Genomic DNA, 25910 nt, shown 5'->3' with positions numbered 1-25910 from the left:
CATAAAACTACTCTTAGACTCTGAAACAAGAATGATTACTGGAAAATACTTTCCTCAGTGTTTTTCTGAAGAACATTAATGATAGTAAAAAGAATGAGGAGTACTTGTTGCACCTTAGAGACTAACAAATGTATTTGAGCATAAGCTTTTGTGAGCTAAAACCCACTTCATCAGATGCATGCAGTGGAAAATACAGTAGGAAGATATATATACACAGAGAACATGAAAAAATGGGTGTTGCCATAGCAGCTATAACAAGACTAATCAATTAAGGTGGACTATTATCAGAAGGAGAAAAAAAATGTTTGTAGTGATAATCAGGATGGCTCATTTCAAACAGTTGACAAGAATAGGTGAGTAACAGTAGGGGAACAAATTAGCATGAGGAAATAGTTTTTACTTTGTGTAATGACCCATCCACTCCCAGTCTTTATTCAAGCCTGATTTAATGGTGTCCAGTTTGCAAATTAATTCCAATTCTGCAGTTTCTCATTGGAGTCTGTTTTTGAAGTTTTTTTGTTGGAGTATTGTGACTTTGAGGTCTGTAATTGAGTGACCAGGGAGATTGAAGTGTTCTCCGACTGGTTTCTGAATGTTATAATTCTTGATGTCTGATTTGTGTCCATTTATTCTTTTGTGTAGAGACTGTCCGGTTTGGCCAATGTACATGGCAGAGGGGCATTGCTGGCACATAATGGCATATATCACATTGGGATGTGCAGGTGAACGAGCCTCTGATGGTGTGGCTGATGTAATTAGGTCCTATGATGGTGTCCCCGAATAGATATGTGGACAGTTAGCAATGGGCTTTGTTGCGAGGATAGGTTCCTGGGTTAGTGTTTTTGTAGTTTGACAGACAATGGTCACTGGAAATACATATTGCACAGGTACCAATCATAGACACATTGTAAAGGCTTTTAAGCTCCAAGAAAACATTCTTGTAAAGTTAATTATTGATGTCTCAGTGTCTTCTGCAAGATGAGTTCCCCTGCACAAAATAGTTCATCCAATTAAAGATATACTTACTAAAAAGAAAGCTGCATAGCTGAAATACAACAACTTGTATATAGTTTGGAGGATAGAATGTGTGTTCCTTTTAACTTAACTGTGGATCCACCTCTCTCACTTCTGGATAGTTTAAAGATGTTAGATTTATTTTACGCATTAATACCCAGGAAGTACATAAATGTCAGCCATCTCAGCAAAGGAAATCTAATAGCAACCAACCAAATAAATTCCCTAAATGGTAAAATTTAAGAGATTTCAGTTTGCAAGAACCAACGAGGACACTGAATAAAGAGTTTAAAGCTTTGAGGCATACTCTGCCTTTCTTTAAAAAAAAACAGTAATCAGCTATTTTCAGGACAGCTCTACTTATACCACATTCTGGAATGCTACATAGTTTTACCTGGGCGAAGTTCTCAGTCCCTATGAAGAACTCCCATAGTTTGCATGGGGGAACTATGTCGGAGAACCTTCCCAAAACCCAAATACACAAGGCATGAGGCACCAACACAGTTAGCCTGCAGCTGCTATCCCAGCCCATAGGTTTTAGTAGCAGCCATACCCCTCTACTCCAACCCCAATTTACAGTGTTTGAGGACAGTGGAAATGTACAGTTAATGAACCTACTGGCTATTCTCTTACCTAACCCATAAACTCCCACCTCCCTCTCCTGCATTACTCATCCCCACAGATGGACCACCAGAGAGCTTAGTTTGGTGGCATGAGGGTTGCTACAAATTCACTTTTGCAGACTCTCAATGGCCTGTCCCATTTGCACAGAAGAAATATCATGTTTCTACTGTATTTGGCTCTTCGCAGGCTGTGGAGCAAGAAGAGGGAGAAAAATGTCTCCCCACTCACCTTTAAAGAAACAGTCAGAAAATAACAAACTGCAGAATTAAATCCAGTGAGAATTTGGTCATTTAACACTATGCTTATGAGGATGTTTTGCTGTTCATACAATTAGAACAAAAAAAATTGTATTCTATCTTTAAAAAAACCAAGACAAACTGTTCAGAACATTGCTGTGCCATCTGAATATGATGATTTTGTCATGAGTGATGGATCATGACTTGTTTTAAGTTTGGCTTGCTCTGTAATTATTACCAACATCCATATATTCTATGAAGAGTAATTCATTTCCCATTGATGTTGATATCCATCAAGTCTACAGATATAGCTTATTTTTCTGTAATGTTCATAGTAATATCAGGAAATTGATTTCTAAATTATAAATGAGTTGGGCTCATTTGGAATATACTGAGTGGTTTTTAACATATTGGGCTTTTAGAAGTCAATGTCTAACATAAACAGTAACACAAGGGCGAGGGTTTTGCTGAGCACTGCTAGACCAAACAAAAGGGGAAGAGCAAAAAGTACAGAACCATAACATTACAGAACAGAGCAGCTAAAACAGGATGTCAGAAGAAATTAAAGGCCCAAGAAATCAAGATGCTTAAGAAACAAATGAGGACAATTAAGCTGGTATGGTTGTTTTTGTACGCTTGTGCCATGATGCCTGCAGTAAATAGTCAATTGAGATGAGTGGCCAGTAGGACTTACTGAGATTATTAATTCTTATTAATACTTCGGATTTCTTTATATTTTAAGAAGTATTTTGCCTTGAAACCAGCTAATTGTTCCATAGCCAGTATACGTAACCACGTTTCAATCACTGTTACCTTCACACTCCCTTCCTCATACCCTCCAGGTGTCTCTTTTCATTTTGGCCCTGATCCTTCAACGAGCTCCACGTGGGCACAGAGGTCTGCCTATGCGGAGCTGATGGCAGGAGCAGGCCCTGTATGCTCTTTGAGGCAGAGACTATCTTCTAATATGTGTTTGTACATCATCCAACATATTGGCACCTCTGGGCGCTACGGTAATTCAAACAATAATATCAAAAATAAAAAATGTTGCTTTCCCTGCACATAAGCTCCAAAAGGTTTCTACTGCATGTTTGTCCGAACTCTCTGCATATGTTGGAGTTACCCACACTGTACTATGGTTTGCGCTGTCCCCTACTCTGCTCCCTGCTCTGTTATCTTTGGAGATGGTCAGGCATCTTGAAAGGCTCACTGCCCATTTGAGTAACATCTCCACTTCAGGAGACCTCTTAGACAGAGGATCAACACATAGAGGCAAAGAAATCAGTACTGCTAACATTCCAGACCAGGGAAGATCTTTTTTCAAATCATCACCAATCTCATTTTCTGTTTGTCTGCATTCTAGAAATAATTTTATGTAGCCAAGATACTAATACAGAATTCTCTCAATTATCATCCCCAGATTTTTTTTAAAATACAAATGTTTTAGTCAGAATGTGGGCAAGCTTAACAAAAAAAAAGCCTTCAAAATAAAATTATACTTGTCAACATTTAACCTATGAGACACACTAAGTTAAAGTCCTTCTATATTCTTCTTAGCACAGAAAACAGGGGGTATCTGTTTGAAGATAGCACTGGAATAAGGTGCCACAATATTATCAGCATCATGGTGTATAATAGACATGTTCTGACGCTAGACAATAATAATGGGAAATGCCATCAATTACAAGAAGAAAATGTATTAATTTACAGTCAACTCCAGGTAGGGGGAAAAGATAGAAAACACTATTTAAATCTAATACCTAAGAAAGATCATAGAATCATAGAACTGGAAGGGACCTCAAGAGGTCTTCTAGTCCAGTTCCCTGCACTCATGGTAGGACTAATTATCTAGACCATTCCTGGCAGGTGTTTGTCTAACCTGCTCTTAAAAATCTCCAATGATGGAGATTCCACCACCTCCCTAGGCAGTTTATTCCAGTTCTTAACCACCCTGACAGTTAGGAAGTTTTTCCTAATGTCCAACCTAAACCTCCCTTGCTGCAATTTAAGCCCACTGCTTCTTGTCCTATCATTAGAGGTTAAGAAAAACAATTTTTCTTCCTCCTCCTTGTAACAATCTTTTACATACTTGAAAACTGTTATGTCCCCTCTCAGTCTTCTCTTTTCCAGACTAAACAAACCCAATTTTTTTAATCTTCTCTCATAGGTCATGTTTTCTAGACCTTTAATCATTTTTGTTGCTCTTCTCTGGACTCCAATTTGTCCACATCCTTCCTGAAATGTGGCACCCAGAACTGGACACAATACTCCAGTTGAGGCCTAATCGGAGTGGAGTAGAGCAGAATTACTTCTCATATCTTATTTACCGGGGCCGGCTCCAGGCACCAGCAAAAGAAGTAGGTGCTTGGGTGGCCAATGGAAAGGGGCAGCACATCCGGGTCTTCGGAGGCAATTCGGCGGTGGGTCCCTCACTCCCTCCGAATTGCTGCCGAAGAATGAAGTGGTGTGGTAGAGCTGCTGCCGAAGTGCCGCCAATCGCAGCTTTTTTTTTCTCCCCCCCCCCCCACTTTGCCACTTGGGGCTGCAAAAAAGCTGGAGCTGGCCCTGTTGCTTACAACACTCCTGCTAATATATCCCAGAATGATGTTCACTTTTTTTGCAACAGTGTTACACTGTTGACTCATATTTAGCTTGTGGTCCACTATGACCCCCAGATCCCTTTCCGCAGTGCTCCTTCCTAGGCAGTCATTTCCCATTTTGTATGTGTGCAAATGCTTGTTCCTCCATAAATGGAGTACTTTGCATTTGTCATTGTTGAATTTCATCCTATTTACTTCAGACCATTTCTCCAGTTTGTCCAGATCATTTTGAATTTTAATCCTATCCTCCAAAGCACTTGCAACCCCTCCCATCTTGGTATCGTCCGCAAGCTTTATAAGTGTACTCTGTATGCCATTATCTAAATCATTGATGAAGATTTTGAACAGAACTGGACCAGAATTGATCCCTGCGGGACCCTGCTTATTATGCCATTCCAGCATGACTGTGAACCACTGATTACTCTCTGGAATGGTTTTCCAACCAATTATGCACTCACTTTATAATAGCTCAATCTAGGTTGCATTTCCCTAGTTTGTTTATGAGAAGGTCATGCAAGACAATATCAAAAGCTTTACTAAAGTCAAGATATACCACCTCTACTGCTCCCCCCCATCCACAAGGCTTGTTACCCTGTCAAAGCAAGCTATCTGGTTGGTTTGACACGATTTATTTTTGACAAATCCATGCTGATGGTTACTTATCACCTTATTATTTTCTAGATGTTTGCAAATTGATTGCTTAATTATTTGCTCCATTATCTTTCCAGGTACAGAAGTTAAGCTAACTGGTCTGTAATTTCCTGGGCTGTCCTTATTTCCCTTTTTATAGATGGGCACTATATTTGCCCTTTTTCTGTCTTCTGGAATTTCTCCTGTCTTCCTTGACTTCTCAAAGATAATTGCTAATGACTCAGATATCTCCTCAGTCAGCTCCTTGAGTACTCTAGGACGCATTTCATCAGGCCCTGGTGACTTGAACACATCTAATTTGTCCAAGTAGTTTTTAACTTGTTCTATTCTATTCTTGTTCTATTAATGTATCAGCCCCCATTATTGACAAACACAGCCAAGTGTATTACACGGCAGAATTTTAAAAAGAGCACTCATTTTGTTTTTAATCTAGCTGTTATATAGTGCTTAGATCTCAAAGTGCCTTAAGTAACAATACTTACATTTTGCATTTCTATAGTGCCTTTCATTCATGGATCTCAAAACACTTTCTAAAGAGTCATAACAATATTATAAGGCTTGCTTCACCACACTGAAATGCAGTCCCACCTGGCATGGAATGTGGCAGCTGTTTCACAGAGAACAGCAACAGTACACTACATTTTTCTAGGATAGGAAGTAAAGAAGAATTCAACTGAAACATCAAGGAAATTTGGGTAGGCGGAAGGTAATTCTTTCACCCATGATTTCTCAGCCTTGGTATCAGAGGGTCATGACTACAGATATTGAGGGGCTTTTGGCTAGATCCCAGCTAGAAGGGAGGAGGATCTACGTATAGAACAGGTTAAGAACTAAACAGATTAATCTGGATCCACAAAGGTACTTAGGCACCTAAGCCTCATTTTAAGTGCCCCTGTGATCCACAAAAACCACAATCAGCTGCTAGCTAACCCTGGAGGGGCTTAAAGTAACTCAGCCAGGGGCGGCTCTAGGCACCAGCAAAACAAGCTGCTGCCTAGGGCGGCAAAATATAGGGGGCGGCAAAAGGCTGGGGCTGGGGCCCCAGCTCATCCTGCCACTGCGAGCCGAGGAGCGGCCCGTCCCCTGCAGCCAGGCAGGGCCGCGCTACCGGCTCCGCTTGGGGGAGAGGGGGGGCCCCTTACCGGTAGCGTGGCCCCGCCTGGCTGCAGAAGACGGGCCGCGCCTCCTCCGCTTGTTCCCCGGGTCCTAAACAGCCCGGCAGCAGCTTGGCGGCGGGGCTGAGCCCCGCCCCGCTCAGAGCCGTGTGGTCAGGGGGCGGGGCTACAAGCTCCGGGCCGAGTGGAGGCAGCTGAGCTGAGCCTGGAGCTCACGGCCCCGCCCCCTCCCCATGCGGCTCTGAGCGGGGAAGAGCTCAGCCCCCTCCGGAGCCATGCGGCTGCCGCGCGGTGAGCCGGGGGTAAGCAGCCGGGGTGGGGGTGTTGGCTAAGGGGCAGGGAGTCCCGCGGACACTCAGGGGGCAGGGAGGGGGCACAGGTTCTGTGGAGGGGGCGGTCAGGGGCCAGGGAAGGGGGGTTGGATGGGGGGGGTCTCAGGGAGGTGGTTGTCAGGCACCCCCCGACCCCATTACCCCCCAGGCCCAGCCCTGACCCCCAGATCCAAGCCCAGCCCCTCTGAGGTGGGCACCCCCCCAAACCCATCCTCCCCACCCAGCCCTGACCCCCAGCTCCAAGCCCAGCCCCTAGGACCTGGGCACCCCCCCCGGCCCCATCCCCCTCACAGCCCTGACCCCCAGCTCTGAGCCCAGCCCCTCTGATCCAGACACCCCCCTCACCCCATTCCCCCCACAGCCCTGACCCCCAGCTCTGAGCCCAGCCCCTCTGATCCAGACACCCCCTGACCCCATTCCCCCCACAGCCCTGACCCCCAGCTCTGAGCCCAGCCCCTCTGATCCAGACACCCCCCTGACCCCATTCCCCCCACAGCCCTGACCCCCAGCTCTGAGCCCAGCCCCTCTGATCCAGACACCCCCCTCACCCCATTCCCCCCACAGCCCTGACCCCCAGCTCTGAGCCCAGCCCCTCTGAGCTGGGCACCCCCCTGACCCCATTCCCCCCACAGCCCTGACCCCCAGCTCCGAGCCGAGCCCCTCTGATCCAGACACCCCCCTCCCCCCATTCCCCCCACAGCCCTGACCCCCAGCTCCGAGCCCAGCCCCTCTGATCCGGACACCCCCCTGACCCCATTCCCCCCACAGCCCTAACCCCCCAGCTCTGAGCCCAGCCCCTCTGATCCAGACACCCCCCTCACCCCATTCCCCCCACAGCCCTGACCCCCAGCTCTGAGCCCAGCCCCTCTGATCCGGACACCCCCTGACCCCATTCCCCCCACAGCCCTGACCCCCAGCTCTGAGCCCAGCCCCTCTGATCCAGACACCCCCCTCACCCCATTCCCCCCACAGCCCTGACCCCAGCTCCAAGCCCAGCCCCTAGGTCCGGGGCACCCCCCTCGCCCCTTTCCCCCCACAGCCCTGACCCCCAGCCCTGAGCCCAGCCCCTCTGAGCTGGGCACCCCCTGACCCCATTCCCCCCACAGCCCTGAGCCCCAGCTCCGAGCCCAGCCCCTCTGAGCTGGGCACCCCCCTGACCCCATTCCCCCCACAGCCCTGACCCCCAGCTCTGAGCCCAGCCCCTCTGATCCAGACACCCCCCTCACCCCATTCCCCCCACAGCCCTGACCCCCAGCTCCAAGCCCAGCCCCTAGGACCTGGGCACCCCCCTGGCCCCATTCCCCCCACAGCCCTGACCCCCAGCTCTGAGCCCAGCCCCTCTGAGCTGGGCACCCCCTGACCCCATTCCCCCCACAGCCCTGAGCCCCAGCTCCGAGCCCAGCCCCTCTGAGCTGGGCACCCCCCTGTCCCCATTCCCCCCACAGCCCTGACCCCCAGCTGCGAGCCCAGCCCCTCTGATCCAGACACCCCCCTCACCCCATTCCCCCCACAGCCCTGACTCCCAGCTCCGAGCCCAGCCCCTCTGATCCGGACACCCCCCTGACCCCATTCCCCCCACAGCCCTAACCCCCCAGCTCTGAGCCCAGCCCTTCTGATCCGGACACCTCCCTCACCCCATTCCCCCCACAGCCCTGACCCCTAGCTCTGAGCCCAGCCCCTCTGATCCGGACACCCCCCTCACCCCATTCCCCCCACAGCCCTGACACCCAGCTCTGAGCCCAGCTGCTCTGAGGTGGGCACCCTCCGACCCCATCCCCCCACCCCAGACCCCCAGCTCTGAGGCGAGCCCCTCTGAGCCAGACAACCTCCAACCCCATCTCCTCACAGTCCTGAGCCCAGCCCCTGTGAGCCGGGCACCCCCCAGAGCCCAGCTCCCCACCCAGCCCTGGGCAACAGCAGCACCACCTCCAGGCAGTGACAGCCCATTGGCACCAACCATCACCCAGCAACAGCCCATTATGTAATTGCAAATGTATACAGACCAGTAAAGCATTTAATGTTTTTAAATAATATATTTGGTGTATTTTCAAATTATTACAAATTAATTTTCACTAGTTATTTTTTACATTTCCAAATACATGTTACTATAGTATTGCAACTTTTTTTTATGGAAGGGGCCCCCAAAATTGCTTTGCCCTGAATCCTCTGGGCGGCCCTACCCAGTGTGTGTGAGGAGCCGGGGAGGGAGGGAAACGGGGTCCCCTGGAGCCGAGCCCGGGCTGCGATGGTGGCGAGGGGCTCCTGGAGTGTGTGAGGAGGTGAGCGGCCGACTGGGTTCGTCGGTGCTGAGCAGGTAGCCCCGCAGCCGGAGATCCTCGCCTTCCCTCCTGCCAGGGCTGGGCCAGGGCACCGTGAGGCTGAAGAGCAGCAGGTCCAGGGGGCTCTCCAGGTCCTCGGCCGCCAGCATGTCGGGGGTGAGGGTGGTGAGCGCGAACTGATCCACCTTGGCCACCAGCAGTGCTGCGAAGCCCAGGGAGGGGGCCGTGTTCTTTGCGCCACCCCGTAGCCGTGCCGCCACCTGGAAGTACTCCCGCTCCGTGCTGCCCAGCAGCTCCACCCGCATGGGGACGGAGTCTCAGCTGGGCCAGGGCTCGGCTGCAGTGTGCTGGTAGCGGATCCCACATTTGGGGGGGGAGGCCAGTGCTGGGGCAACAGGGGGTGTGAGTGGGGGGTACTGGTGGGCGGGGGGGCTCATGTCTGGGGGCGGAGGGGCAGCCAAAAATTTTTTTGCTTGGGGCGGCAAAAAACCTAGAGCCGGCCCTGAACTCAGCACCTACATTTTTGCAGTAAAAGTTCCTTAAGTTTTTTGTCTGTGGGCATACATAATGCTGCCCCACTCTAGACATCCAGATGCCTATCTCCCACCTAAGCCCAAGAGCAATCCATGAACTGGGGAGAAAATAGACACTCCCACACCTAAATTGCATGTGGGACCCAATCCAGTAGGGGTGTTCAGAGGCCACCTATTGCATGCCAATCAGCCTTATAACCTTAGCTCTTATAGCATTCACCCAAGATAGGGAAGACCCCATGTTTATGTCCCCCCATAGGCCTGATGAAAAGTTTCTGAACAGGGTCTCCCATCTCTCAGGTGAGTGCTCTTGCTACTGGGATATTCAGATATGGGTCTCCCTCAATCTCTCCTATTGAAGTTTTTCCACTTCAATTAAGTAATAGAATAATTAAATATTAATTGCAACAGAGAAAATGTGAGAATGACTCTAGAGCCCAGTGGTTGGGGCACTCACCTGAAAGGTGGTAGACCCCAGTTCATATCTCTTCTCCTCATCAGGCAGAGGGGGACTTGGACTGGGGATCTTCCACTTCTTGGATGAGTACTCTAATCACTGGGCTAAAGGTTACAAAGAAGGGCTGCCTCCTCCCCACCCCCCTCACACATTTCCCCTAATTGATCCGTGTGGAGTTGGATGGCCTCTGAGCACACCTACCAGATTTGGCCCCATTGCAGCTTAGACAGAGGAGCACTTATCTTCCCCCACAGTTGACTGATCTCTAGCAGAGATAGGTGCCTCCCTGCAACCCAGACTTAAGCACCTATATGAGATGGGCAGGGCTTAGGACACACCCTTTTCTTGGCATCTCCCATTGGCTAGCTTAAGCAGCTCTCCTCCTAGCATGCTGGCTTTGTTGACTACATTCTACGGTGCCTATCTCTCCCCATTCACCGTATAGTAGCTTAGGCCAGCAATTCTTAACCAGGGGTCTGGGACACTCTGGAGGCCGCAAGCAGGTTTCAGGTGGTCTGCCCAAATAACCAGAGAGCAGGGCCAGCATTAGACTTGCTGAGGCCCAGGGCTGAAAGCCAAAGCTCAAGTCCTGCTGCCCAGGGCTGAAAGCCGAAGCCCAAGCCAGGCTGCCTGGGACTGAAAGCCGAAGCCTGAGCAACTTAGCTTCATGGGTCCGCTTGTGGTGTTGGGCCCTGAGCAATTGCCCTGCTTGCAGGGCTGGATTAATGCATGGGGCTTTAGGGGCTGCAGCCTAGGGCCCTGGGCTCTGGGGGGCCCGAGTACAGCAGGGCTCAGGCAGGCTGCCTGCATGCTATGGCCCCATGCCTCTTCTGGACGCAACCAGCTGCTGACACGTCTCTGCAGCCCCTGGCGGCGAGGGGGAGGCAGCTCCGCGCACTGCTCCCACCCCAGCACCGTCCCCGCAGCTCCCATTGGTGCTTGCGAGGGCAGGCAGCACACGGAGATACACTGTCTCCCTCCCCACAGGGGCGCACAGAGACGTGCCAACAACCAGCCGCTTCCGAGAGTGCGAGAGTGGCCTGGGGCCACAGCATGCAACCAGGCCGCCTGCCTGAGCCCTGCTGTGCCACCGGTCAGGAGCCACCTGTGGTAAAGTGCCTCCCGACCGGAGCCTGCACCTCGCCCCCTCCCCAGGTCAGAATCTCTTCCTGCACCCAAACTTCCTCCCAGAGCCAGCACCCCTCACACTCTCCTGCACCCCAACACTCTGCTCCAGCCTGGAGCCCCCTCCTGCACCCAAACTCGCTCCCAGAAATAAACTAATATAAAATCTGTTTCAGCTGTTTTGAATTAACTTAACTACATTCTACATGTTTTAAGACTGAAATGTAACAGCAGAATGGCTTTATGTTAATTAAAAGGCGAGTTTAGTACAGCATTAATAGCCTCGATGCCATACATGTGATCATTTTGTTTTAAATTAGGAAAAAGACTTGTAACTGGGGCTCCACAAAATCTAATAGCCCTGGGCCCACAGGACAGTTAATCCAGCCCTGACTATTTGCTACCCCATAACACTGGCCCTGGCTTTTAATCTACTGGATATAAAGAAAAAGAGTTATTGTGGCACAGGTGAGCTGTGGGATTTGTATACAGTAACTCCTCACTTAACGTTGTCTCGGTTAATGTTGTTTCATTGTTACGTTGCTGATCTATTAGGGAACAAGCTCGTTTAAAGTTGTGCAATGCTCCTTTATAACATCGTTTGGCAGCTGCTTGCTTTGTCCACTGCTTGCAGATTCTCTGGAAGAGAAGCCCCTCCTTGTGGGGATTAGGAGTGGGAGAGCCAGCAACCCTCCCCCTACCCCCATCAGCTCCCTTAAATTCCCTGTAAGGTATGTGGCTCGGCAGCTGCCCAGCCACAGTTCAGCTGTCCCTCCCCCCACTGCCGTGCTGCTCCTGCCCTGCCCTGCCCTCTGCCTTGGAGCCACTCCTGGGAGCTTCCTGCTTGCTGGGGGATGGGTGCTGATATCAGGATGTCCCCCTGCTCCTGCCCCATGCTCTGTACCCCCTCTTCACAAAGCGGAGGCAGGGGACAGGGCTCAGGGACAGAAAGGAGGGAGCTTGCTGGTAGCTGTTGCTTCCTGTCTGAACTGGCTGATCTGCTTAAAAGGGCAACGTACTTGAAGAGCGGTCAGCGTATTTACAGGGGCAATGCACGTCTCTCTCTCAGGGCCCGTGCAAGGATGTTTTGCGTCCTAGGCAAAACTTCCACCTTGCGCCCCCGCTGTGCCCCCACCCTGAGCACTCCCCCCACGGCGGCTCCCCCCCTCCACCCTGAGGCGCCCCGCTTGCGGCAGCTCCACCCTGAGGCACCCCCCCTGCTCCGCGCACGAGCACCCAGAGCACGCCATTGCTGTTTCACTTCTCCCGCCTCCCAGGCTTGTGGCGCCTAAGCTGACTGGTGCCGCAAGCCTGGGAGGCGGGAGAAGTGAAGCAGCTCACCCCTGACCCTGGCATGCTCGGGGAGGAGGCAGGACAGGGGTGAGGCGGGGCGGGGAATTCCCCTGTGTGCCGCCCCTCCTTACTTTCTGCAGGCGGCCCTCCCCACGCTCCCCTGCCCCAGCTCCCTCCGCCTAAATGCCGGCGGCGACTAGGGTGGCCGAAGATCCGGCTGCCGCGGTCGCTGCCAAAGAAAATAGCGCCCCCCAAATCTCAGGCGGTTGCCTAGGGCACTAGGTCACCTAAATGGTTGCACCGGCCCTGCTCTCACTCATGCATGCACACCCCCCCCAGCACTTTGGAAAGTCTGCACCTGTGCAGCCGGGCATGTGTTGTCAGGAGGAGGGAGTGGTGCACCCAGCTGGATAGCGTGGGCTCATCATCATGTTCAGTTTTTGCAGGGAAGTGTTTGCAGCTACTGCCCTGCATCTATTGTGTTTCCTCCCTCCTGCCTCAGTCCATGCTGCTTGTAGAGTGAGGCTACATTAACAACAACGCATTAACCCTTGAGGGCTCAGCCAAGTGCTAGTTCATCATTTAGCAGCAAGGCATTCCCTGGGAAATATTCCACCCTCTTACTCCACTACCTCAGCCAAGCCTCACAATCATTCATTGCTGTATATAATATTAAACTGTTTGTTTAAAATTGTTTATAACTTATACTGAATATATATATAAAATGTCTTGTCTGGTGCAAAAAAAATTCCCTGGAACCTAGCTGCCCCCTATTTATTTACATTAATTGTATAGGGAAATTGGATTCACTTAACATCATTTCACATAAAGTCGCATTTTTCAGGAACATAACTACAACGTTAAGTGAAGAGTTAGTGTAGCATGTTGGAGGAGCCTCAGAAAGAAAAAGGTTGAGAATCCCTGGCTTAGACTACTAACTCAGGTTTTGTGGATCACAGTGTTGTTCCTGTGATTTTCTAGATGCCTAAAAGTTAGGTTCTGCAACGCTCAGCATCACAATGCCTAAGTCCCTATTGCGGATCCAGATCTTTGTTCCTTTCCCTTGGGACATTATTCTCTGCAAAGAGGTCCAAGAACTCAAGAAAAATTATCTGCTGTGCTATTCGCTATATCAGAAGCCAAGTTCCTGCTCTGAACTTTAAGGAGCACCTTAGCTTTGTATCCCTTGCTAACAGAATCTATAATCCACCATATGGAGTTTATACAAGACACTGCATTGACTCAACTCTAGCAATTATCTGAGAAATTCTGTTTCATCCACTAAATCTACAGCTTTAATAATTTACAAATCCAAATCAACCCCAGCAGTGAGCAACCACACTCCTCAACAATTAAACCTCATGGAAACAGTGATTACATCTGTCATCTCAGAAGATCTACTCTCTGTTAGTTAGCACTCTGAGATCCCTGGGGTCAGATTCCACCCTGTTAGAATTTCACTCCTCCCAAATTAGCCATCATTGTAAACATGGAAAAGTTTGGCTGCTAATTTGGAGCAGATTTTCTTTAAACCATAAGTATCCAGAGTTTATGAGAAAGGAAGCTATTATTCAATGCTCACTTGTATCATCTGATGCCTGGTTTGACGATAGGCTCCCAAAAGGGTCTTATGATTATATTTTTTATGCCAGACCTTCTAGTATAATTGAATTCATTGGTTACCATATCCTTTGTATCAGCAAACCAGTTGAAAAGCTAGTGATAATTTTGCTGTTTGAAGACCTACAATGCTAAAAAGCAGATTCATTTCTAGGACTCTTACTCCTAGCCACAGAATGTATGTGAAAGCCCCATTGCATCTTAGAAAGGAAACCACATATAACAGATCAAGGGGGTTCAGCCTTTCCATAATGGGACCCCACACTGCCCTGACCCTCTTCCCATTTAGCAATGTGGGAAAGGCAGAGTGGTTGCAATATCCTGACATGACGATCTTGAGGGTTTTCAACCCCCAGGCTGAGAACTCCTGTGTTAGAAAATACTTCGGGAAATAAAGTTCCATGACACAAAGTTTTTGTCACCCTTTATGTTTTCACATTAAATATAACATATCAACAATGAGCAAAACTTGTTTGTTTTCATAGGGAATTTAATCCCACCAGGCCAGATTTTCCACTACCTTGCACCTTGTGTAATCAGTTACACCTGCACAAAGTGAGTGGAAAATGGATGTAAGTGCTACCCAGTCAGAATGGCAGCATTTTACACCCACTTGCACAGGTGTAAATGACAGTACAAGATGCTAGGCAGTGGAGAATCAGGTCCATCGTGTTTAAGGTTTTAAATATCAACTGTACATCATGACGGCAAACAGACAAAAAGTGAAGTGTATTATGTGATTAAGCCTGGCTGCAGACTACCACAGGGACCATGTAAAATGGGTAGAAAATTGGAAACACTGACATACCAAAACTGAGGTAAAAGGTGCTGCTCAGTGTCAATGACACAGTGTAACACAGCATCATGCTTCTACGGTTAGAAATAAAAACAGGTAAAATTTTGTCAAAGCTCTTTTCAGCATCTCCCACTTTCACTTTTTGTCTTTTGCATACGTCTATCTCCACATATAAAGACACAAGACCCACATCTTCCCCTTTCTGAGCAGAATACTTCTGTATTTGTTGGCCTTAAATATAATTCTGTCCTTAACTAGAGCATAGTTAGGATGAAAATGGATAAAAAATTAGGATATGTCTATACTGCAATGAGAGGTATGATTGCAACACTTGTAGGCATACATGCACTATCTTTGGGTACGTCTACACTACGGGATTATTCCGATTTTACATAAACCGGTTTAGTAAAACAGATTGTATAAAATCGAGTGCATGCGGCCACACTAATCACATTAATTCGGCGGTGTGCGTCCACGGTCCGAGGCTAGCATCGATTTCTGGAGCGTTGCACTGTGGGTAGCTATTCCGTAGCTATCCCATAGTTCCCGCAGTCTCCCCCGCCCCTTGGAATTCTGGGTTGAGATCCCAGTGCCTGATGGGGCAAAAATTATTGTTGCGGGTGGTTCTGGGTAAATGTCGTCAGTCACTCCTTTCTCTGGGAAAGCAACGGCAGAGAATCATTTCGCGCCCTTTTTCCGTGGATTGCCCTGGCAGACGCCATTAGCATGGCAATCATGGAGCCTGTTTTGCCTTTTGTCACTGTCACCGTATGTGTACTAGATGCCGCTGACAGAGGCGATTCAGCAGCGCTACACAGCAGCATTCATTTGCTTTTGCATGATAGCAGAGATGGTTATCAGCCATTCTGTACCATCTACCATGCCGTTGTAAATTGGCAATGAGATGACGGTTACCAGTCCTTTTGTGCTGTACCATTTGCTGCTGTCATAGGTGCCCCTGGCTGAGATCGGCCGGGGGCGCAAAAAACAAAAATGGGAATGACTCCCTGAGTCAATCCCTTCTTTATGGTATCTAAAAATAGAATCAGTCCTGCCTAGAATATGGGGCAAGTGTACTAGAGAACCAGTGTATCAGAGAACCAGAGAGCACAGCTGCTCTGTGTCAGATCCCACAGAAATGATGAGCTGTATTCCATTCACAGGGGGTGCCCCTGCAACAACCCCACCTGTTGCTTCCCTCCTCCCCAAGTCTTCCTGGGCTAATGTTGCAGTGTCCCCCCATTTGTGTGATGAAGTAATAAAGAATGCAGGAATAAGAAACAGTGAATTTGTAGTGAGATAAAATGAGGGGAAGGCAGCCTCCAGCTGCTATGATAGTCCAGACAGGACATTAAGCAGTGTGGGGGAGAGGAGCCCAGCATCCTGCTGCTATGATAGTCCAGGCAGAATAGAATCTTTTCTTTACACATGAAGGGCAGGGGCTGATGGAGCTCAGTCCCCTGTTGCTATGGATGAAGATGGTTACCAGCCATTCTGTACCATCTACTGGGAATGATCAGGAGTTTTTTATCCAGGCGCCCCCGGCCAACCTCACCGGAGGCCAGCCAGGAGCACTCACGGGCTGATGATGAGGACGGATACCAGTCCTACTACACTGCACCATCTGCCACAAGGCTGATGATGACGATGGATATCAGCCATATTGTACCATCAGCCACCAAGGAGGGGGGGGCGAGGATGCTGCTGTTTAGCGCTGCAGCATCGTGTCTATCAGCAGCATTCAGTAAACATAGGGTGACATTTAAAAGAGTCAAGAGAGGATTTTTTTCCCTTTTACTTCTGGGGGTGGGTGAGGGGGGTAAACTGACGAGCTATGCCCTGAACCACCGCGGACAATGTGTTTGACACGACAGGCATTGGGAGCTCAGCCAAGAATGCAAATGCTTTTCGGAGACTGCAGGAACTGTGGGATAGCTTGAGTCCTCAGTCCCCCCTCTCTCCCTCCATGAGCGTCCATTTGATTCTTTGGCTTTCCGTTACGTTTGTCACACAGCAGCGTGCTGAGTCCCTGCTGTGGCCTCTGTCTGGAGATTTTTTAAAAATGCTTTGGAATTTCGTCTTCTGTAACGGAGCTCTGATAGAACAGATTTGCCTGCCCATACAGCCATCACATCCGTAGAGTCCATGCTGGAGCTCTTTTTGGATTTTGATTTTGGACTGCACTGCCACCCGTGCTGATCGGAGCTCCACGCTGGGCAAACAGGAAATGATATTCAAAAGTTCGCGGGGCTTTTCCTGTCTACCTGGCCACTGCATCCGAGTTCAGATTGCTGTCCAGAGCGGTCACAGTGGTGCACTGTGGGATACCGCCCGGAGGCCAATACCATCGATTTGCGGCCACACTAACCCTAATCCGATATGGTAATACCGATATTAGCGCTACTCTTCTCGTTAGGGAGGAGTACAGAAACCGGTTTAAAGAGCCCTTTATATCGATATAAAGGGCCTCTTAGTGTGGACGGGTGTGGCATTAAATCGGTTTAACGCTGCTAAAACCGGTTTAAACCCGTAGTGTAGACCAGGCCTTTGATTTAGCTATCACCAACAACAATAGCCATGAAACTGTGGCAACATGAGCGGCAGCATAGGCTATAGAGGCTCTCCCCATCCCCCGCAGTCTGTATTTGAATGGCTAGCCCCAGCCACTTCACATTCTGCTGCAACTTCACTGCTATTGTTATTGGAGATAGCCAGAACAAAACTAGTTTGAATATGTTTACACATGCTGCAGTCATAAGAACATAAGAAAGGCCGTACCGGGTCAGACCAAAGGTCCATCTAGCCCAGTATCTGTCTACCAACAGTGGCCAATGCCAGGTGCCCCTGAGGGAGTGAACCCAACAGGCAATGACCAAGCGATCTCTCTCCTGCCATCCATCTCCATCCCCTGATGAACAGAGGCCAGGGACACCATTCTTACCCATCCTGGCTAATAGCCATTTATGGACTTAGCCACCATGAATTTATCCAGTCCCCTTTTAAACATTGTTATAGTCCTAGCCTTCACAACCTCCTCAGGTAAGGAGTTCCACAAGTTGACTGTGCGCTGCGTGAAGAAGAACTTCCTTTTATTTGTTTTAAACCTGCTGCCTATTAATTTCATTTGGTGACCCCTAGTTCTTGTATTATGGGAATAAGTAAATAACTTTTCCTTATCCACTTTCTCAACATCACTCATGATTTTATATACCTCTATCATGTCCCCCCTTAGTCTTCTCTTTTCCAAACTGAAGAGTCCTAGCCTCTTTAATCTTTCCTCATATGGGACCCTCTCTAAACCCCTAATCATTTTAGTTGCTCTTTTCTGAACCTTTTCTAGTGCTAGAATATCTTTTTTGAGGTGAGGAGACCACATCTGTACACAATATTCGAGATGTGGGCGTACCATGGATTTATATAAGGGCAATAATATATTCTCAGTCTTATTCTCTATCCCCTTTTTAATGATTCCTAACATCCTGTTTGCTTTTTTGACCGCCTCTGCACACTGCGTGGACATCTTCAGAGAACTATCCACGATAACTCCAAGATCTTTTTCCTGACTCGTTGTAGCTAAATTAGCCCCCATCATGTTGTATGTATAGTTGGGGTTATTTTTTCCAATGTGCATTACTTTACATTTATCCACATTAAATTTCATTTGCCATTTTGTTGCCCAATCGCTTAGTTTTGCGAGATCTTTTTGAAGTTCTTCACAATCTGCTTTGGTCTTAACTATCTTGAGTAGTTTAGTATCATCTGCAAACTTTGCCACCCCACTGTTTACCCCTTTCTCCAGATCATTTATGAAATGATCACACCTCTGAATGCAGTGTAGACATACTGCATGTCTACTCTTGGATCTGTGGGGGGTGGGGAGGACTCGAGGAGACACACTCATGCTAGCTCTGATTAAGCTACCACCATGCTAAAAACAGCACAGCTGCAGTGGCACAACTAGCTAGTCATCCAAGTAAATGCCAATCAGGGGCGGCTCTAGGGATTTTGCTGCCCCAAGCACGGCAGACAGGCTGCTTCCGCCAGTTTGCCTGCGGAGGGTCCGCTGGTCCCGCGGCTTTGGCAGACCTCCCACAGGCGTGCCTGCAGGAGGTCCTCCGAAGCCGCGGGACCAGCGGACCCTCCGCAGGCATGCCTGCAGGAGGTCCACCGAAGCCGCAGGACCAGCGGACACTCCGCAGGCAAGCCGCCGAGGGCAGCCTGCCTGCCGCCCTCGCGGCACCAGCAGAGCATCCCCCGTGGCTTGCCGCCCCAAGCATGCACTTGGCGTGTTGGGGCCTGGAGCCGCCCCTGATGCCAATGGTCACAGATGGGTAAATACTCAGGGTAACAGCCCATCCAGCAGCCCATGCTGCTGCAGCTATACTCTATTTTTTAGCAGGCTACCTCAAATTAGAGCTAGTGCAAGTATATCTCCTCAAGCTGGGAATCACACCTCCAGCTCCAAGAGTAGGCACGCCCTTAAAAGTTGCTGATAGGCACTGACAGTCTTTCATACTACTATAGAACTGAAAAAAACATATTTGGGGTGGATGTGATAGCATCATACTGTGATATTATATTGCTACATGATGCTAGGTAACATCATGCTACATGAAATAATGGCACAACTTTGTGATGGAGGACTTAGGCCTGCACTGGCAGTGGCATCAGTTGCTGTTCAAAGAAAGAAAAGTCCTATGTTATTAAGACTTATAGGATGGCTGAATCCAACATTGAAGAAAATTACTTGAAAATAGTTTCAGCTTCATTGCCCAGAGCATACATTAAATGCACTATCTGTGCTGAGCTTTGCTGCAGTTTTACATGTAGTGAAATGCTGCTTTCAATCAGGCTAATGAAACTGGAAATCCTACAGAGGATGAAATTTCAGCATTTTCTTTGTTCAGTGGTTCTGATTTTCCATCCATGCCACCTCAGGCTGTGATCTCATCATATCTCATATGATTTGAGGGCCTGTTAAGTAGGATAGGAGACCTTTTAAGAAAATCTAGGTGTTGCAGGAGGTGGTGTTAATGATAGTACACTTTTCTTTGGGTTGGTACAGTACCAATTCCCCAGAACGGGGTAAGAAAATACCTTGCCAGAGGAGGTGCCCTCTTTTGAATGGGATGTAAAATCAAGATCCTAACTATCTGTGATTGTTCAAAAGCTTATGGTACTTTTCACAAGAGGAAGAACTGTTAGCCTCAATTATTATTTATCTGTATTGTAGTAGAATCTATTAATATCTCTCAAGTAGCAAGGCCCCATTATACTAAGACACGGTAAAATGAGATAAGCTGTTCTAAACAGTCCAGTCCTCAGTGTTCAATTTGTATTACACTTGGGTAATTAGAGGGTGAATTTTATGTAGACAAAATGGAGTTTCAGATGAATAAGGTGTTCTTCACTTTTGGTCCTAAACTATTGTTGTCACCAGTGGTTTCTGTTGTTTTTAAATCCTCTGAATCATTTCAGGGTTTTATTTCAACCATGGGACCACCCCTGGAAGTTAATGGCTCAGCTCACAAAGCTGTATATACTCTTGATCTAGTGTGTAGGCTCAGACAGGAGGTTTAGCACTTAGAAACTTTGCCTTTGTCATGAATCAATCAGTGTCCTTGAGGTGGGGATGCATTTACCTTATCAGGCTTTGGGACATGTTTTGATGGTCCACCCTTTAAGGGTCTTGAGATGAATGCTTTTAACAATCGATCCAATTATCACCTAGTATCTAATCTTCCATTTCCGATTAAGGTTATAGAGAAAGTTGTGGTCAGAAAACCTCACAACTGCTAGAGCAGGGGTCTCAAAGTCCCGGGCCATGGGCCATCTGCAGCCTGAGAACCTCCCCACTGTGGCCCGCGGAGGAGAGACGCATGCAGACACACTGCTGGCAATGTCTGCTCCAGGCGCCCCCCCCTTGCAGCTCCCATTGGCTGGGGGAGAGGAACAGAAATACCATCACTAGTCGCTGGGCAAAGTCAGCCATGGAGGCAGCATCACTTTTTTCCACAATGAATATAAACAAGTCAAAATACCCAACGCAACTATCTGATGTGCACCTTGCTGCAATCCTGAAGGTTTCAACTGAGGCCAAACATCAACAAACTGACAGAACTGAAGCATTGCCAGGTGTCTGGCAAACACTAAAAACTCCCTGGCAGACGAAGAATTGTATAAAGTTGTATAACAGTTTTATTATTACTAAGAAATTCTAAATAAAAAATACAATATAAACATTTTCTTTTGTGAACACCATCTTCAGTGACATTATTGGCCCGTTGGGAAGATTTGAGGACTGGCACTGGCCCTAAGGTAAATTGAGTCTGAGACCCCTGTGCTAGATCTTTGTCGATCTGGATTAAGATCTAGGTGCACCACAGAAACAGCATTGGTGGTGTGGATAGATGGTCTGATGGATAGATAAAGCTTTGGAATCCATGCTGATATTGCTATTTCGATCAGCTGACTCTGATACAGTTGATCGTGTGGTGTTTTTGACTCATCTGAGGACAGTAGCAGGCATCAACAAGACTGTTTTTTAGTCACTCCATTCCTTCCTTTATTAATGTTCCCAGAGGGTCCTTTTGAGCAACTGCTAACCAGCCTAATAGCACTCACAAAAGGTGTTCCACCAGATTGTATTTTGTTCAGGTGTATATAAGGGCTTTGAAAGGATTAGTAGGAAAGCCTAGGTTCTGATGTTTAGCATGCTGCTGACTCCTAGCTCTTTATTTTTCTTTCATCCAACTGAGCTCAAAAACAAAAGGAGAATTAGAGCTCTAAGGGCTTTGTTCATTTTGCCAATTCAACTCAAGCTGTAGGACCCTAGTGGAAGTAGAAAGTTCCCTTGGAATGAGGTCCAATGGCACCCAGGCACAGAGCTGGTCTGCTGGGAAATATGCTGATTCTACACCTCTCCCAAGCAGCCACTGTTGACAGATTCCTGTGAAGCCCAGTCTGGAATTTAAACTCACTCCCCATAGAAAAACATCTGAATTCCCCATCCTTCCCAATTACATCATGCTATTTTAGGGGGTGCAAGTTTGCTCCCATCAGTGAATTTGATCCTGATAATAGGTCACCTCTCAGAGAAGGTATGAAGGCAGGAAGCTAGAGATTCCTTGAGGAATGGTTAAAAACTTTCTAGCCTGGTTGTTAGATGGAGGTCTGATTATATTAGTATTGCCTAATTGACTTGCAGGGGGAAAAAGCCCACTAATGTTAGCAATAGAACTGCCCTGTTTGTAAACCATTAATAGTCAAAAACCAGATCTTAAAAGCTGCAGTAGGGATTAGGGGTTGGATGTTTTCCAAATTAGAAGGTGGTATGTACAGTATCTGAATTATTCCATCTCTTGTGAAGAGGTATAAAGAATTTTCCAGAGCTAAAACACACCTGCGGGACTAAGATTTTAAATGCAACTTACTGTATAAAGAAGGTGAACAGCAAATTAATGGCAGTGAAGCTCTTTTTTTTTTAAATAATTGAAACAGTCTTTTTACCTGAAAAGGCAACTAGTCATGATCACAGTGGCTCTGGATCTGCACTCTGAAAAACATGAATTGGAAACAGACAGCTGTGACAGGCTTCTTTCCCACTTCTTGACTGAAAACAGTTTATTCTGTAATTGTTGTTCAACTGGTTTTATACCTTAGATTTTATTAAATCCTGACCACTTCAGGAGATGTTAAATCCAAAGTTTTGATTTAGCAGTTACTGAGTTGTGGATGAAAATTTCAACCAGCCCTATTTTCTGCCAGGTACTGGGAGACCCTAAGAGGGTTGAGGTCATTACTGATCTTTTTGCCTTGGAAGAGGCACAAGACCCCATGTCAATTTCTGGATGGTGATTGTAGGAGGCTAGGGAACCACGGAAAATTTTGTTACGGCCTAGCTTAGGCAGTTCCGCTTTCTCAGCCTCCGGTTATTGTAGGACACAGCATGCTAGTTTTCACCTGCCGTAACCGGCTGGAACTGCTGCGTGGCAAACCCCTAGGCTGTTGGCCAAGGGGGCGGCCCCGGAGGGTGGAAAGTTCCTATTGCATTATGTATGAGCTTGTTTGCTGCTGTCTGTATAAATATGAGCATGCTTTGTGTTTGCTTTTGGACTTCGAACCAGGCCGAGTTGTAGGGCGCTGGGTTCCCCGCCTCCGTAACAGCAACGCTTGGAGTCCCCGTTGCGAATGTGTCACGTTACCTTCATTAAAGCCAATAACTCACAGTGTGTGTGAGCCTCGTTCTTACAGAGCACCCTAAAAGGGCCGGGGCCTCCCTGGAACGTAACAGTGATGAAAGTATGGATCTATATTGCAGCAGACATTTGAGCTAAATTATGCCTCCAAACAGTTGAGGAGTTATTGCAAACTCAGCTAATATACCATTGCTATCCTTTAGGAATTCTTGAATTGTAGGATTATCACCATTCCAATCTAGATGGAGGTCCAGCATGACTTGCATTGTTTGTGTAAAGTTCCTTCCATTCTTTTACTCGCTGAACAATTATACTAGCATAAATACCTGTTACGTATACCCACTTTAGGGGTACTAATGATACCACTGTGATGGGTTGGATCACAGAAACCCCTTGGGAACTGAAACCTAATGTGCTGAGACTACCTCTGAGCCCGTGTTCCCTGGCAACTTGGGACTTCAGTGCCCTGCCTGGTTTGAGCCAGACATGCTAGCCTGCTACAAACACAGACCCAGGTCTGAACCATGTCCCCTAAAAGCTGCAGGCTTAACTGAAAACAACTTAAGAAGTGTTCCTGTCTCCAACAGTCAGCTCCCCAGCTCCCAATGGGGTCCAAACCCTAAATAAATCCGACTTACCCTGCATAAAGCTTATACAGGGTAAACTCACAAATTGTTCACCCTCTGTAACACTGATAGAGAGAAATGCACAGCTCTTCCCCCCCTCCCCGGTATTAATATGTACTCTGGGTTAAATAATAAGTAAAAGTGATTTTATTAAATACAAAAAGTAGGATTTAAGTGGTTCCAAGTAATAACAGACAGAACAAAGTGAATTACCAGGCAAAATAAAATAAAACATGCAAATCTAAGCCTAATACAGTAAGAAAGTGATTACAGATGAAACCTCACCCTCAGAGATGTTCCAATAAGCTTCTTTTACAGACTAGCCTTCTTCTAATCTGGGTCCAGCAATCACTCACACCCAGAGGTGAGCTGGAGCTGGTTCCTAGCAGTTCACAGGAACTGGTTGTTAAATTTAGAAGCCCTTAATAATAAAAAAAATAATAATTGGAGATGTACCTATCTCCTAGAACTGGAAGGGACTTTGAAAGGTCATTGAGTCCAGCCCCCTGCCTTCACTAGCAGGACCAATTTTTTCCCCAGATTCCTAAGTGGCCCCCTCAAGGATTGAACTCACAACCCTGGGTTTAGCAGGCCAATGCTCAAACCACTGAGCTATCCCTCCCCCCAATTGAGGGACAACTTGTTCGAAAAGGGCTTTTAAATTTAATAAAAGCTCCAGCAGCTTCCTGCCCTTCCCCCAGCCCCAGCTCACATCACTCCGCCTCTGCCTCCTCCCCTGAACGCTCCCCCGGCTTCTCCTCCCCGTCCCCAGCTTCCTGCAAATCAGCTGTTCGCGCAGGAAGCCTGGGAGGGCTGAGAAGGAAGCAGTGGCTTCCCGCAGGTCAGTTGGGGCAGCGGGGGTGGGGACACAAGAAGGGCTCCAGGCACCGCACAGCTCTGGTCTGGCCCCCGACCCTGGGCGGCGCAGCTCCAGCCCGGGCTTGACCCCAACCCCAGCCGGGCAGCACGTGTCCGGCCCGGCCCCAGGCCCGACTGTGGCCCGCTGGGCGGCGCGGCTCTGGCCCCCAACTGCGGCTAGCCGGGCGGCGCAGCTCCGGCCCGGCCTCCGGGCCCGGCCCCAGCCGGTGCGGCTCTGGCTCGGGCCTGACCCCGACCCCGGCTGAGCAGCACATGTCCGGCCCGGGCCTGGCCCCAACCACAGCCCGCCAGGCGGCATACCTTCAGCTCCGACTCTGGCCCTGGCCCCAGCCGAGCGTCCCAGCTCCGGCCCTAACCCCGGCCAAGCCCAGCCTGGCCTGGCCCTGGCCGAGCAGCCCAGCCTGGCCCCAGCTGAGCGGCTCCGGCCCAGCCCCCACCTCCAGGCAGCGCGGTAAGGGGGCAGGGAGCAGGTGTTGGACAGAGGGAAGGGGAGTTGGGGGGTGGATTAGTGTCGGGGTGGTCAGAGGGCAGGGAACAGGGGGATTGAATGGGGGCAAGGGTCCCGGGGGGGCAGTCAGGAAGGAGGGGGGGTTGGATGGGGTGGTGAGAGGCAGTCAGGGGACAGAGAGAAGGGGTGGTTGGATGGGGCAAGGGTCCCGGGGGGCCATCAGGAATGAGAGGATGGGTTGGATGGGGCAGTAGGGGGCAGTCAAGGGACAGGGAAGTGGGGTGGATGGGGCAGGGGTCCCGGGGGGGGCTGTCAAGGAATGTGTGGGGTTGGATGGGGCAGGAGTCCATCATGGGGTGAGGAGGAGGGCATAGGCGGCAGGTTCGTATAATTTTTGGTGGGGCCCAAAATGGTGGTGTCTCCCCCCCCCCCTGCTCTCACCCTGTAAGCTGATATAAAATGAAGCTACAATGCGTCAGCACTACAAGATTACAAGGGTCAATTAAAAGTGGAAAGTCAGAAGCAGCACTTGCCTGCTTTAATATACAGTATTAAATTTTGTTGCACCTGTTGTGACAAAGTGGGAATGTTCTTAATGTTTTCTCTGAATACTGTGTGGGTGCCTCAGTTTCCCCTGCAAAGTGCCAACTGACGGTGTTGGGGACAAAGAGATCAGGTGGCCTCCTTGTCCGGAAGAGACACAAAGGCCAGATGAGGGAGTGTCAGTTTGGAGCTGGCTGGGGAAATCGGGAGAGGCCCAGAACTTGGGTCTGGGCTCCCCACCCCCCAAGATGGACCTGACTGAGGGGTCCTGTTTTCTGTACCTACAAGCTCTGTTTTAGACTGTGTTCCTGTCATCTAATAAACCTTCTGTTTTACTGTCTGGCTGCTGGCAGCCGAGGACCTGGAGAGCCCCCTGGACCTGCTGCTCTTCAGCCTCACGGTGCCCTGGCCCAGCCCTGGCAGGAGGGAAGGCGAGGATCTCCGGCTGCGGGGCTACCTGCTCAGCACCGACGAACCCAGCCGGCCGCTCACCTCCTCACACACTCCAGGAGCCCCTCGCCGCCATCGCAGCCTGGGCTCG

At 48.9% G+C, this 25910-nt stretch overlaps 1 long non-coding RNA gene across 1 annotated transcript in view; it reads right to left on the bottom strand.

Annotated features, from left to right (window-relative positions):
• Window positions 1-24760, bottom strand: part of LOC123363750 — a 48688-nt gene extending 23928 nt beyond the window's left edge. Inside the window, exons 1-2 of the long non-coding RNA XR_006576882.1 lie at window positions 24679-24760; window positions 22185-22230 (exon numbers count right to left, since the gene is read on the bottom strand). This is a non-coding gene — a long non-coding RNA (uncharacterized LOC123363750). The remainder of the gene's footprint in view (window positions 1-22184; window positions 22231-24678) is intronic.
• Window positions 24761-25910: the final 1150 nt, after the last annotated feature.

This window comes from Mauremys mutica, chromosome 2, assembly GCF_020497125.1.
Source record: "Mauremys mutica isolate MM-2020 ecotype Southern chromosome 2, ASM2049712v1, whole genome shotgun sequence".
NCBI lineage: Eukaryota > Metazoa > Chordata > Testudines > Geoemydidae > Mauremys > Mauremys mutica.
This window is presented reverse-complemented; position numbering and strand designations above follow the sequence as displayed.